Source organism: Lactuca virosa, chromosome 4, assembly GCF_052849685.1.
Source record: "Lactuca virosa cultivar CGN04683 chromosome 4, Lactuca_virosa_CGN04683_v6, whole genome shotgun sequence".
Taxonomy (NCBI): Eukaryota; Viridiplantae; Streptophyta; class Magnoliopsida; order Asterales; family Asteraceae; genus Lactuca; species Lactuca virosa.
This window is the reverse complement of record NC_136429.1, coordinates 63,617,872-63,633,411: the sequence shown is the minus strand read 5'-3', so window position 1 is coordinate 63,633,411 and position 15,540 is coordinate 63,617,872.

Here is a 15,540-nt window from a genome sequence, read left to right as displayed (position 1 = left end):
ATCACTTTGGTCCAAAAAAGTTTGGACTAACAACAGAGGTCTAAATTTTTCATTTTTTTGCGAGTTTGGTCCAATTTACTATTAACTTTTACATAATGACGATTTTGCCCTTACTTTTTTCTTTTTCATTTTTTTTTATTATTTAAAGATTTTTTCAGATTAAAAGAAAAAAGAAAATTTTCCTTTTCTATTTAATTTATATAATTTTTATAACAGAAAAAATAGAAAATAAAAATTCAATATCTCTCTCTCTCTCTCTCTCTCTCTCTCTCTCTCTCTCTCTCTCTCTCTCTCTCTCTCTCTCTCTCTTGTGTGAAACCTGCCATGGGAGATGGAGTCTCCGATCACCAAAGAGGAGGCAATTTCCCTTCACTGTCGATTAGCAAACCCCAAACCCCTCTTTCGATTTATGTGATCCCCTTTGATCTCTACAACCCCGTAGATGACCAAAGCGGAGATGAAGGCCACCGAAAAAGGCACAGCCCTCATCCTCTTTATTTTTCCTTTCTTTCTGCTCATCGATACTTGCCAAACACCCAACGATCGACTGCTGATACAACTTGATCCTTCTGATTTGTTAGTCGTCGTTGATGAGCAGTAAAACCACAAAGGAATTCGTCGGAGACCGGTTGTCCCCCTCACTCTTTCTCACTATTTCAGACTCGAAAACCATCATCTCCGCATGCCACATGCTGTGTTTCCTCGAATTTGATTCACCCTCTCCCTCTCTTCAACATAAACAACAAGGATGATGAAACCTGATATACATGTTTCATGTAGATACAGAGATAACCAGAAAATGAAAAATCCCCCTCTTTTCTCCTTTCTCCTTTCTCCCTTACTGGTTTCAATTTATCCATGAGTAATAACCAGGAAATGAAAAAGCCATATACATCTTTATATCATCGTCACCAAATCGTGCTCACCCCCTTTGTTTGTGATCAACACACATTGAATGTGTGTGTGTGTGGCGCTGCTTCCCGTTCGAACAAAACACATACATACATGTTGTTTAAAGTCGATTTGCAGGTGAGAGGAAGGAGGGCAGAACCGATCTAATACCTTGCCACCGCTAAGAGCCCCCAATTCAAGGTTCGTTGTTGTGTTTCATCATTCCTAATTTGGGGATCTTTCTAGGTCTTGATCCAGTCTTGATCTAGATCACTCTATGCTTTTCTAATTGAAGCTGATTTAATCTTTTTAACCTAACAAAAAACATAGAAAATGACGAACGAAGAAGGGAGATCAAATTGAAGTGTGTATTGGGTGGATTATGTGTATTGTTTATGTTGCAGATGAAATGAAAAGAGACAAGGAAGAAGAGAATGGGGGTGTTTGGGGGGTGATTTTCTTCTCACATGTCCAGAGAGAGAGAGAGTGAGAGAGAGAGAGAGAGATAGAGAGAGAGAGAGATATTGAATTTTTTTTTTTCTATTTTTTCTGTTATAAAAATTATATAAATTAAATAGAAAAGGAAAATTTTCTTTTTTCTTTTAATCTGAAAATATCTTTAAATAATAAAAAAATTAAAAAGTAATGGCAAAATCGTCATTATGAAAAAGTTAATAGTAAATTGGACCAAACTAGCAAAAAAATGAAAAGTTTGGACCTCTGGTGCTAGTACAAACATTTTTGGACCAAAGTGGCAATTTTTGACAAACCACAGGGACCATTTGTGCAGTTTTGTCTTATTTAAAATGTAAATGGAAGATTTATGAAAGGTTAAAAAAAAACTAATAGCATGGATTTAACTTGGACAAGGGTGCATGTAGGTTTGTTTAAAATGTTAATGTAAGGTGAGAATTTTAGAGAATTGGGTGTGGGCAACAAAATGTAACATCAAGTTCTGGCGTGTTACGTGTCACGTTAGCAAATGGTGTTATAATACCAAGTGGGGAAATAGACAACAAGATGCAACACCAACTTTTTGAGAATAAATATGTTTTATTTTTTTTTTTTTTTTTGAATTTGTTTTTTTTTCCTTTATCGTTTTTTTTCCTTTTTCCTTTTCTTTTTCCTTTTTACGTTTTTTTAATCACTAAAATGAATATATTTTTATAAAACATAAAATTTTAAAAACCAAAAAAAAAAAAGACATAATATTTAAAATCTAAAATTACGATTACAATTAAAAAAACATAATTTTAAACCTAAAATCATAACTACAATACCATTCAAATTACTCCTAAAACCACACAACAATACTACTAATTCAACAATACTCCTAAAACACCATTCAAATTACTCCTAAAATCCTAATTAACTCAAATACTTCTTCCTAATTTGATCATTCATTGCTTTTAGCACCGCTAGATCTTGAGGCGCCAAACCCTCCTCGCTAGTCCGAAGAATTGACAATTGTTGTGTCATTAGCTCTCTATCTTTTTGCTCATGTTTCTCCCATGTCTGCCTTTCTAGGAACTCCAAATGACGACGTTTCAAGTCATTTTTTTCTTTTATTAATAAATTGTGCTCGTCGAATTTCGCTCTCATTTCCACCGCCTCTTTTGCTTTGGCCTCAACCTCCTCTGCATGCCTTGCAGCGCGCCTCGCTTTGTCGCGTCCGGGCGGTCGTCGTGGTGGAGATACCTCCTCGATATCATCAAGGATCTCATCGGTGTCGGCGTTTAGGTCAATGTGAGTCTGTGCGTCCGACACGTCGACCGAACTCGAATTGCGAGACCTTTTGGATTGAACCTCCGACGATGTAAGCGTTTTATTCCACTTTGGATCCGCTCGCAACAACTCCCATGATTTTTCAAACTCGAAAACATGTCCCATTTCGACCCGATATTATTCTTTTGCAGATTTGAACAAATCGAAGTTGTTGGTTCTGCTTTGCTGTTGCGCCTCAAGTCGGTTGTAAATACCGTTGAATTTGCTGCACCGCTTAGTTATTTGACTCCATTTGCTGCTCAACATGTCATTGTTGCAATACGGATTTTTCTTCAAAATAGCGTGAAACTTGTCGCGCACCGCCCCCCAATAAGCTCATTTCTTCATTCCATTTCCGCGGAGTTCGTCTTTTGAAGTAGTACACCAAGCTGTTGTCAAAGCATATTCCTCCTCCGGTGTCCACCATTGTGGAACGTCTGCATTTTCTGTTTCAACCGCTATTGATTTCCCTTTCGATTTTCCTTTCCCTTTCCCTCTCCTACTACCTCCCGCTTCCACTTCAACCGATGGTTGTGTTTGTGTTGTAGGTGGTGGTTGGTTGGCTGTTTGTTGCATCGAAGCAAAAGTATGGAAAAGATTTTGTTGTAAATTTGGATTTGACCAAATAGATTTTGTTGAAGGTAAGGTGAGTTGGGAAATTACAGTGGTGGTGAAGCGGGATTGAAAGTGACGCCTTGGTATGAGATTTTGTGGTGATCCTTGAGACGATAAAAGGTTGAAATAATTTTTCATAACCCGCAAATCCGAGAGGCGATGTTGTGTTTGGTTGTGTGTTTGGTTTTGATGATGGAGGGGGGGGGGGGGTGTTTGGGTTTTGATCCATTTTTTGATTAAGAAAGTGTATAAAATATAGAGAGAATGATAGAAAGATGTAAAAGTTGAATTAAAATGAATATATATAAAGTTAAAAAGGTATTTTTTTTTTTGAATATTGATCGTTTGCAACGGCCATTACCCCCCAACGTATATTTTTTCGCTATTTCAATACGTCGCCACGACCACAAGAATTGGCTTAACGAGATGCAACGAATGGGGGGGGGGGGTGTTCCCCCCGTTACGACTGCATTAAGGTCGTCCACCTCAGCCACAACGAGTCTCAACGAGACCCATACCGCATCGTCTTAGTGTGGAACCTTGAGTTTGGGATTAGGGTGAGTTTGAGCTTATGAGGATTTTTGCAATTTGCGTAGGATATGGGCACGTGTAAGCTTCTTCATAATAAATGTGATGTTTTTAATAGAATTTGTATTTTTTTTAAGTTTGTAATAGTAGTATGTCGTTTACATGTGCACGTAGATAGGAGAGTATAGTGATTTTTTTTTTAAATAAAATAAAAAGGAGGGTCCGTTTAGTGTTTATTCCATGTGGGATAATGAGTTAGCTAGTAGTGATTTTGAATGAATGGTGTGGGGTTTTGGGTTTTTGACAATGTGGGATACAAATGAGATGAGTTTTGGTTAGGATTGTTGAGTTTGAACGAGAGTTTAGATGTGGGATGTTGTATTGGAAAAGGTTATTGGATATTCATTTGTTATTTTTGGATTTCCAACCGAATAAATTAAAACTTTTGCACTTATTGCTACCATCATTCCCAAAGTTCGCAAAAACATAAACATGGAAGTTGTAGATGAATTTCACTTCATTTCACGCTAGATTTAATTACATTATTTGGAGCCAGGGGCGCACCTTTTATGGGGCCAGAAGGGGTTTCCCCCCTCCCCCTCTGAATTTTGGGCTAGAAGTAGGATATTTTCGGAATTATAGGCCCATCAATGTCAGTTTTGGGCTGTGGCCCCTCCTGGTCGGCTGATCCAATGTTCCGATCCAAGAGAGAAGCAATCATCGACATCGTTCTATCATCGACATCGTTCAATCAGTAAAGCTTCCCCCCCCCCTCCTTAATTCTTCGCTCAATCGCTAGTCGCTAATCACAAAATCGAACCTGTGGACTCCGCCAAATCGAAGCGGTTCGTCGCCTGCTGGCTGTTGCGGACCTGCGGTGCTGCTACCTGCTGCTGTTCTGAACGATTGCACAGCTGCAATTCTGGTGCAATCCCCATCCTCAATTATTCGCTAATTAATAATCAGGTATGCTTTCAGCTTTCAATTCGGTTGTTGTTTCAGCCTCAATTCTTGACTTCTTTCCTGTTTCAGCCTTTTAGGGATTGAGAATTCTCTCTTTTATAATTTATAATGTTGCACTTGTTTAGTTGTTGGATACTTGTCATTAGAAAGTTGGAATTTTTCAGGACTTCAGAGCCTATTTTGTTGCTTTTTACTAGATTGAACATATGAACATATGTTGGAATTTTAGGAATCAACTAATTTTAGGAGCCTGTTGTTTTATGAACTGATATGTCTACAATGAATTGTTTTGTTGCTTTTCTTCTATATTTGATTGTTGTTGGAATTTTAGGAATCAACTAATTACAAATTTTTAAATATTCTCTTCTTGGTTCAAGTAATTAGTGATGAATGATGAGCATTGCTTATTTTCTTATGTTAATCTAATATGTGATATAAGTTAAAGGACTGAATAGTTGATTAACAGATTTTTCTAGTTATTTTTTGTGTTTATTTGCAAAAACAAATTTGGTTTTTTTTGGTATGTAAGAACGTTAATTTTAGTTTATAATACTTTCGGCCCCCCCTAAAAAATTGTTCAAGCTTCGCCCCTATTTGGAGCATCGAGGATTTGGATACGACAAAAACACTAAGGTGTTGTACTTCTATCCAACAACATACTTTTGCCCATTGCTTGTTTGTTTCGTCCAATCGTGCTTGCATTCCACTTTTTGCGTTGTTTATTCATTAATTTTCATCATTTAGCTTCGATTCTCAACTTTTTGTTTCCACCTCTCGTTCAAGGGACATTAACACTCTCGTTCAAGGGACATTAACACACTTAGATCATGAATACTTCCATACAAGTCAATTACCCAAAAAGGCAACGTTTATAGCTTTGGTGTTGTGTTGGCTAAACTTTTAACCGGAAAAAACACATTGTGTATGGACAAAAAGGAATTGTGCATAGTATTTTATAGAGGTGATAAAAGAAAATATGTTGTTTGAGATTCTAGAGCCTATAGGTGTAAGGGAAGGAACCCTAGATCATCTTCAAGAAAAATGTTGAGCTTGTGAAAGGATGTGTTTTTATCTACTTGAAGGTTTACGTAAGTTTACTTAGCATCTATAGGCAAGTTGACTTCAAGGAGTCGGATATTGTAACGTCCAATTTTCACAACAAAATTTTTATTTTTAATTAATGTAAAACTCCTTATATATAAAATCTCAGTTAAGAAAATCATTTGTTCCAAAATACATTTGTTTAAAAATCAAAATAATATAATAAACGTGGAATCTCCATGGTTGCTGATGAATATGTATGGTCACGTCTTCACCTTCCCATGATTACCACTGGTACCTGAAAAACATTTAATCCATAATTGTAAGCCAAAGTTTAGTGAGTTCCCCCAAAATATCACACACTACAATATGCATACAATGTATGCACACACATGAGCCTTCAGTCTGTCTGGCCCGCCTCACAAGGTTTACAGCATGCCTAGACTGCTCCTAAGCCTACAGTTTGACTGAACCGCCTCACAAGGCCTACAATCACCTGGACCGCTCTCTTTCTCTCAGCATACAACTGACCCACCACTAGCCTACATCACATCGATGTCCCGTCCATATATGTTGGCCTTCAGCACAAAGCAGGACCACCTCAATCCACCCCACCTCAATATATCGACATATGAAACAAACAAGCAATCAAGTAAAAATCTAAGAAAATGCAACTATCTACCCTAGTATACATGTCTAACACCTCACTACCACATACTAGGCCTCACATAGTGCATTGCGCCGCTAGTGGTAGATCTTTAAGGAATGCATAGCTATATGAAAGCAAAAGTGAAATAGACATTCGAATAGGAGATCCCACTCTAGAGCAACAACCAAACAAGGTACAGACAAGAAAGCCTAGATCAAGAGTTCTTAGGCTATCCTACGTGACTACATACAACCTCTCGGGCACTACACTAGACGATCACCATCCTACTGGTCCTCTAACCAGCACATCACTACTCATATATCCTAACATACAAGGATATACATTGTAATACATAGTATAGTGAGGAATCTATGTTAGATTAGGGTTTCTAAGCCAATAACTAAATTAGTATATTCTTGAATTAGAAGCAAAGTCCTTTTTGGGTTGCCCTCAAAACTAGCAATTGAAAAGAGTTGCATTTGGAGAGAGAAATAATTTGTTAGTTTATTATATGAATAATAACTTAATTGGAAATTGAAATAAATGATTTATTAATATATTATATGATTAATATACTAATTGGAAATAGTAATTATAAATTTAGAATTAATCAGAAATTAATTAGAATGAATTTTGGGATTAATTAGAATTAATTAAGGTGCAAGGATTGTAGCAGACAATGTTTAAAATTTAAACAAGGGAAGGGTTTCAGAACCTTCCTTTGTGGATGACTTTAGAGTGTCCTTATAGGACATTCTGGAAGCCTCCCTGGTATAAGGAAACCGGATAATCACCTGGATTAAATATATAATTATTTTATTCCATAGTAAGGTTTCCAGAGTTATCCTATTAGCTATAAATAGGACCCCTTGGGTTCATAATTTTCATCCAACCTATCTACATTCAGAAGAGCCGAATTTCTGCTCCCCTCTCCTCTCTCCTCTTGTGTTCTTGTTGCTAGGGTTTGGGTACAAACCATTAGATGCGTCATATTTTTGGTGCTAGGCTTTCCAAGTTCAACAACTAAAAGGATTAGTGTGATTTGTTTGCAATAACAAATTAAAAGGTATGTAGCCCTAAACTTTGTAATTTTCAAAATTCACTAGGGTTATGCTAGGTTTAGTTGTTCATTGTATGTTGCTTTTAAGGTGTATGACATATAACCTTTATAGGATGCATGTACCCTATTAATTGTTAATTGTTTTCCGTGTTGTGCAATTTTTTGTTTTATATAAAACCCATCAAACTCACCATAATCAAATACCCAAGGAAACACAGAAACATCTCACCCCTTCCATTGATTGTTCCTGCGAACTGACTAGCACCAAACCAAGGTGAAACCTTAATCAATAACCCAAATCCATCAAGTTTGACCCAAGGTCAAACTAATCAAAAGTCAACGGTTAACATGTCAACGACCCCGACATCGTGGCAATTTCTTGGCCACGTCGTATCCAACTAAAGAAAAAACAGTCAATCGATAGAGCACCACCATGATGTGGCAAGCCCTTGGCCACGTCGTGGGATTTGGTAGAATGTCATATTCTTCATTAAGTGCTTAATCCTTACAGATCTAAGCTCAAAACTTTGGATCTACTTCTTTTCAATGACTTAATGGATAAAGTTTCCAACTTTATCCATTAAGACTCCATTCAAAGGCTAGATCTATAACCCTAAGTCCATTAAGTCCTTAATGAGGCTATAACTTGAGCATGAACACAAGATGCACCAAACATGGTCCTTTTTCTTACTCAACAATAGTATAAAGACCTAGAAAAGACATCACAAGCTATGGAATTCTTCAAACTCCAAGAGCATCTAAGGAAGGGACCAAAATCTTACAAAAAGGACTCAAACTTGCACCAAGAAGAACATAAGTCAAGATGAGAGCTTTATACCTTCAATAACTCAGAAATCTGAAGAAGATAGTGGATCCAAGTTCACTCATTGATCCCTTTCACCAATATGGACTTCTCCTTTCCTCAAGCTTCACCCAAAATCCAAAGAATAAGCTCTAAATCAAGAAATAAAGTCTTCAATAATGGATGGAGGCTAGGCTTTGTAACGCTCGCGTTTTCTCTAGGCATTATTAGAAAATGTAACCAACGTTAGTCAACAATTGTAATTGTTTGATGAATCAATAAAAGGAAATTGTTTGAATCTGTGTGATTTATGTGCTTATATTATGTCGATTCAAAAAGGACTGGTGTGTCGATTCAGGAGCAACAGCCTACATGGCTCCATCTTGGACTGGTCTGGATTATTTAGTCCCTTATCATGGCAAAGACAAGGTTGCTTTTGGAAATGGTAATGTGCTTCCCATCTCTCGTATTGGAACTTTATCACTAGCCCCACATTTAAAATTACGAGATGTTCTCATAGTTCCACACATCAAAAAGAAGCTACTCACTGTCAGCAAGTTAACTAATGATTACCCAGTTGATTTTTTGTTTTCTCGGTCCTCTTTTTCTATTCAGGACACAATCATCAAAAAGATTTTGGCAACATGAAATCATAAGGATAGTTTATACGTCTTGCATCCAGCATCTCAAGCTTTGGTGGCATCAGTGATTTCTTCCAATATTGCATCTTTTGATTTATGGCTTAAAAGACTTGGTCATGTTTCTTATGATGTTATTTTTCTTCTTAATAAATATGGATATTTGTGTGTTACTTCTATCTTACCGAGTCCTACTTTATGCACATCTTGCCAACTCTCCAAGCAACATCGTTTACCCTTTCAATTGAATGATAAAAGATCTTTGCATGTTCTTGATTTAGTTCACTGAAATTATGGGGACCGACTCCTATTACATCTGTTGATGGTTATCGTTACTATGCTTTATTCGTTGATGAATACTCTCGGTTTTCTTGTATTTATCCTCTCAAAAAGAGATCAGATTTTTATGAGGTTTTAGTCACTTTTATAACATTTGTTCAAACCCAATTCTCTTGCAAGATGAAGGTTTTTCAAAGTGACGGAGGTACTGAATTTTTAAATCATCGAGTGCGCAAGTTGTTTGCTGAAAATGGAACTCATCATTTAATTTTGTGTCCTTATGTTCCGCAACAAAATGGTCGTGTTGAACACAAGCATCGTCATCTAACCAAAAATGGACTTGCCATGCTTTTTTTGTGCAAATGCACCTGCACATTTTTGGATGGATGCTTTTTAATCTGCCACTTATGTTATATGTCACACCCCCGAACTGGAGCGACAGAAACGTCCGGGGGCGGATGACTTCATTGCATAGTATCACAACAGTTGATTATAAATGAATCATAGCAACCCAAACATCATACATAGATAATACAAGTTTACATCGTTTACATACTGTGTTTGTTCAAAAAGTAGACAACAATTAACTGAAAAGTAAAAATCCATGATGCAGCAACTTCTGTTCTCAAAAGATTTGGATACATGTTTACTGGTTCCCTGAGAATACAAGTGATTTTGAAAAGCGTCAACAATTAAGTTGGTGAGTTCATAAGCATTTTTGAATGGAAAAGGGGTTTTTAACTATTTCGTTTAAAATGGTTTTGTATACTTACAGAAAATCCGATATTTTCTATAAAAATAGGTTGTGCGTCCTATATCCAAGACTAAAAATGTATGTAAATCTTTAGTACCTTTTCCTTGTAAATATGATAATGTATGTTTATAGAAAATCCAATATTTTCTTATATGTGAATTGTGGTCTTAAACCCTAAGACCAAAAATGTAAACAATAGTGTACTGAAAGGTAGTATGTAATTTTATATTTTTATAAAACTGATGAAGTGTAAGCTTCCCGTAAACCAAGTAGTATTGTTAATCCCTATGTGAGTTATTATAACCATGCTTAATATGACTGTTATGCCTGAACGACGTTCTTCAGGCTTCGGAATCGGTAGATATTTATCACCCTAGACTTGCCGGTCTAATTGTAGCAAACAGCTTAGGTGTGGGGTTGTTAATCTCGTATAGATCTATACACAACTATCTCGCTCTCCCTCAAGGAGACTCTGGTTATAATGCATGACTTAAAGTGTACGCTAGGTAGGTATGGTGAAGAGAATGTCTCACAAGAGCATTAACAGATTTACGTGAACTAAGACTCCTTTTCTTGTAATAATTATACCATTGAATAATTATAAGTTCTTCTGAAAAGAAAGTATAATTTCGTGTCTTCCAAACTATACCGTTATAGTTTTCTTGTATGTTATGTTGAGTTTATATATATAAATTTTATATAAATATCAAGTTGTAATCTTATCTAGTGTTAATATATGTTACCAAAACATATATTTTTGGGTTGTAACCCACCAAAACAGTAATCTTTAAAATATGACCATTTTTGCTAGGAAAACTACTTTTAGTAAAGAAAATAGTCACCAAAACCTTGAAAATTTTACAACTCATACTTTCCTGTTGATATTTGTATCATATAATAAGTTATATCTTTGCCACTTTGCATATCAAACTTATATAACATGATTTTTGTGTAAAAATAATGGTGACAACCACATTTTATACGAATATTATGCTATGTTCAAATTATAAGAATGAAACATGCAAATATCCATGAGACAAACATATTTTGACTTGTATCCCCTCCCCCCTAAAAGCATGAAAACCTCGAAAAATAGGGGTATGAAGCTCACCTTGAGTTAATTTTATGGATGATTTGAAGGAAGAAGATAGAGGTTTCGAGGTTAGCTTCTTGTGGGAAGTTGATAAACTTCTTGGAGAAATGACTTTCCTAAGGATTTCACATACGCAAAACATGTGTAAATATGATGAGATTTACACAAAAATGTGTTATTTTACTAGAGGATTTCAAATATGCTTACCAAAATCTCTAGAACCGGCTTGATGGTGTCGAACTTGGAGAAGCTTGAACTAGTTTTAGAGAGAAGAAAAGAGTTGGAGTAGGAAAGGAATGGCAAGAGTGGAAGAACTCCATTCTCGGCCGAGAGTTAAATGGAGGAGGGGGTGAGGCTTTTCTTGTTACATGTTGGTCATTTAAGTGCCTTGTATGGAGGTTTGATGTGTAATTGTATGTATGGTATGGATGTTTGGTGGTTGGTTGCTTGCATTGCATGTTTGTTTGATGAATAAAGGGATGTAAAGCTTTGAGTTGTCACTCATAAGGTCAATGTTTCGGGTCTTGCACCCAACCGAAAACCAAGGGGTTCTCGGTCTTAAGGTGACCGAAAACACCCTCCCCTTTGCATAAGGTTCTCGGTCCGAGGGTTTCTTGGCCCAAACTTGAGTGTTTAAATTTTAATTTTTGATTTTTGACTTAATAAACCAAACTTAAACATCATTCATGCAAAATTTAAATTTCTAGAAACTTTTGATCCTTCTCATTAAATTTTCAATGTTTATCACAACAATTTTGTGATATGGTTTTATACTATCTGTAGATATACTTGTTGGGTTTTGAGTACTATAATACTCCTATGGTGCACATAGAACCCTAAAGCTTTGGATCTACGTTTTCTCTAGTTATACATGCAATAATCATTTTTCTAAAGCATGAAGCCTAACTAGCATACAATTGGAGATATACAACATAAAAACTAGTTAGATGATTACCTCTTTGTTGTAGCTTGTAGAACTTGGCCTTTCAAGAGCTTAACATCTCAAATGTGATGCCTCAATCAAGTCACAAACACCAAGAGCAAATGGAGGATCATGAGAGAGAGGCTAGGAGTCACAAATCGGCTAGGCTTACTTAATCAGTCTTGGGGGCCGATTTTAGCAAGCTAGGGGTTCATTTTATAGTTTGGACTTCCTAGGGTTTCAACTTGTAAACCCTAATTCACTAGGGCTTTTAATCCAATAACTCATTAGCCTTTTGGACTAACTCTTCATGGACTCTCACGAAGATTTAGTCCAATCCTAATCAATATGGATAATTAGCCCAAACTATAAGTATTACTGATTTACCTAATTAGCCCCCCGCTAATTTAATCAGTCTCTTTTGATCACTAAATTAATTCCAAATTAATTCTTGATCAATAACAATTAAATAATATGATTTCTCAATTAATATATTATTCTTATAATATATTAATAAATCACAAATAACCTCTTTCTTAAATATCCATCCTATCAAATTGCTTCGGTGAAGGCAACCCAAAATGGACCATGCTACTTTCGGATCAAATACATACCAATTATAGTTATGGGCTTAGACACCTAATCCAACACTACTTTTCTTGGATCAAAATTTCCTGGTTGTCACATCATCCCCCCGTTAGAGGGAATTTCGTCCCGAAATTAGTTCTAGAGTAAGCACTCAGGAACTGGGGAAGAAATGTGGGTACTTCTGTTTCATTTGGTCTTCGCGTTCCCAAGTGAACTCTGGTCCTCGTTTGGCATTCCATCAGACCTTCACAATGGGAATGCGGCTTTGCTTTGTCCTCTTGACTTCTCTATCCATTATCTCTACAGGCTCCTCAACGAAGTAGAGATTCTCGTTTATTTCAATCTCGTCAAGTGGCACTACCAGGGTCTCATCAAACAGACATTTCTTTAGGTTGGACACATGAAAACAGGATGTACATTGCTGAGCTCTTGTGGTAGCCGAAGCCTGTAAGCCACCGAGCTGATCCTAGCAAGGATTTCAAATGTCCCAATGTACCTCGGGTTCAATTTCCCATGCTTCCCAAAGCGTATCACCCCTTTCCAAGGAGAGACTTTTAATAACACGTGATCCCCGGCCTGAAATTCCAAGGGCTTTCGTCGTTTATCCACGTAGCTCTTATGTCGATCCCTGGATGCCCTTAGTCGTTCCCGAATTTGGACGATCTTCTCAGTTGTTTCTATGATGATCTCGGGATCGGTGAGAGTGCGTTCGGGTACTTGCCCTTTTTCCAGTTGTGTGTCTCCTACCTCGGCCCAACACATAGGTGATCGGCATTTGCTTCCATATAAAGCCTCAAATGGAGCGACCTTGATGCTAGTGTGATAGCTATTGTTGTATGAGAACTCTATGAGTGGCAAATGGGTATCCCATGCCTTGCCGAAATCTATCACACAAGCTCTGAGCATATCCTCCAATGTCCGAATGGTCCTCTTACTTTGCTCGTCAATTTGAGGATGGTAGGTCGTACTCGTATCGAGCTTGGTTCCCAAGGACTTTTGAAGTGACTTCCAGAACCGTGAGGTAAATCTACTATCTCTGTCGGAGATAATAGATATTGGCACGCCATGTAATCTCACGATCTCTTTTATATAAGTCCTGGTTAACTTCTCCATCTTGTCAGTTTCCTTTATTGGCAAGAAGTGGACGGATTTGGTTAACTTGTCAATAATTACCCAAATGGTGTCAAATCTATTCTTCGTCTTGGGCAGTTTGGTGATGAAATCCATGGTTATCCGTTCCCACTTCCACTCGGGTATGTCTGGCTGTTGCAGTAGACCCAAGGGCTTCTGGTATTCTTGACTTTGGCACAAGTCAGGCACTTGTTTACATAGGTAGCGATTTCGGCTTTCGTGTTTGGCCACCAATAAAGCTTTCTGAGATCCTGGTACATCTTGTCGGAACCCGGATGAACAGAGTATTTTGTCTTGTGGGCTTCATTCATGACAATGTCTCTGTACCCACCAAACTTCGGTGTCCAGATTTGATCCATGAGGTAGTATGCTCCGTCATCCTTGACTGTAAGGTTCTTATCCATCCCTCGCAAGGCTTCACTTATGACATTTTCAGGTTTTAAGGCTTCCAGCTGAGCCTCTTTGATCTGTGAAGACAGGTGAGAATGGATGGTCATGGTTAATGACTTTACTCGGCGTCCCGGGTATTTCTTCTGGCTCAGGGCATCTGCTACTATATTGGCTTTGCCCGAGTGATATTGGATTTCGCACTCGTAGTCGTTTAGTAGCTCAACCCATCGCCGCTGCCTCATATTGAGCTCCTTCTGGTTCAGAATGTGCTGGAGGCTCTTGTGATCCGTGAAAATGGTGCACTTTGTACCGTATAGGTAGTGCCTCCAGATCTTCAGAGCGAACACTACTGCTCCCAGCTCGAGGTCGTGTGTAGTGTAGTTCACCTCGTGGGTCTTTAGTTGTCTTGACGCGTAGGCTATGACCTTCCCTCGCTGCATGAGCACACAACCTAATCATTGATTGGATGTGTCACAGTAAACCACGAAGTCTTCCGCCCCTTCTGGGAGGGATAAGACTGGGGCACTGCATAGAGCTTGTTTCAAGGTTTGGAAAGCAGCCACTTGTTTCCTTTCCCAGATAAAGGTTACACCCTTCTGAGTTAGGGCGGTGAGCGGCTTAGCGATCTTGGAGAAATTTTATATGAACCTCCTGTAGTAACCAGTGAGGCCTAAGAATTGCCTGATCTCCGTTGGGGTTCTGGGTGTTGCCCAGCCTTCGATTGCCTTTATTTTGGCAGGGTCCACGTGTATTCCTTCTTCGCTGACAACGTGCCCTAAGAATTCCACTCTGCGGATCCAGAATTTGCACTTGGAGAACTTCGCATACAGTTTCTCCGCCCTTAATGTTCCTAAGACCTGAGGTCACCTATGACTCTGACGGTTTGTTCCTTAGTCAGAGTAAATATGCTCATGATATTTTAAGTCGGACATGTCTTCTTGATTCCAAACCAATTGGTACGCCACTTGCTACCAATGATGTTTTTACTACTACTGGCACTCATTTTCATGACTATACTTTATATCGATCCTTTGTTGGAGCTCTTCGGTACTCGACTATCACAAGGTCAGATATTTCTTATGTTGTAAATCAAGCAAGTCAATTTCTTCACTCTCCCACTGATCAGCATTTTACCCTTTGTTAAAAAGATCTTACGATATGTCAAAGGCACACTCAATCATGGTGTTCATTTCTTTGCTCCTACAAAGTATATGCTTATTGGTTATTCTAATACAGATTGGGCTCATTGCATAGAAACTAGGCCTTCCACCTATGGTTACTCTATTTTCTTTGGTGGAAATCTTATGTCTTGGAGTGTTAAGAAACGGCCCACCGTTTTTAGATCAACTTGTGAATCTGAGTATCGGGCTATGGCGAATACTGCTGCAGAACTCATTTGGATTACTCATCTGCTACGTGATTTAAATGTGTT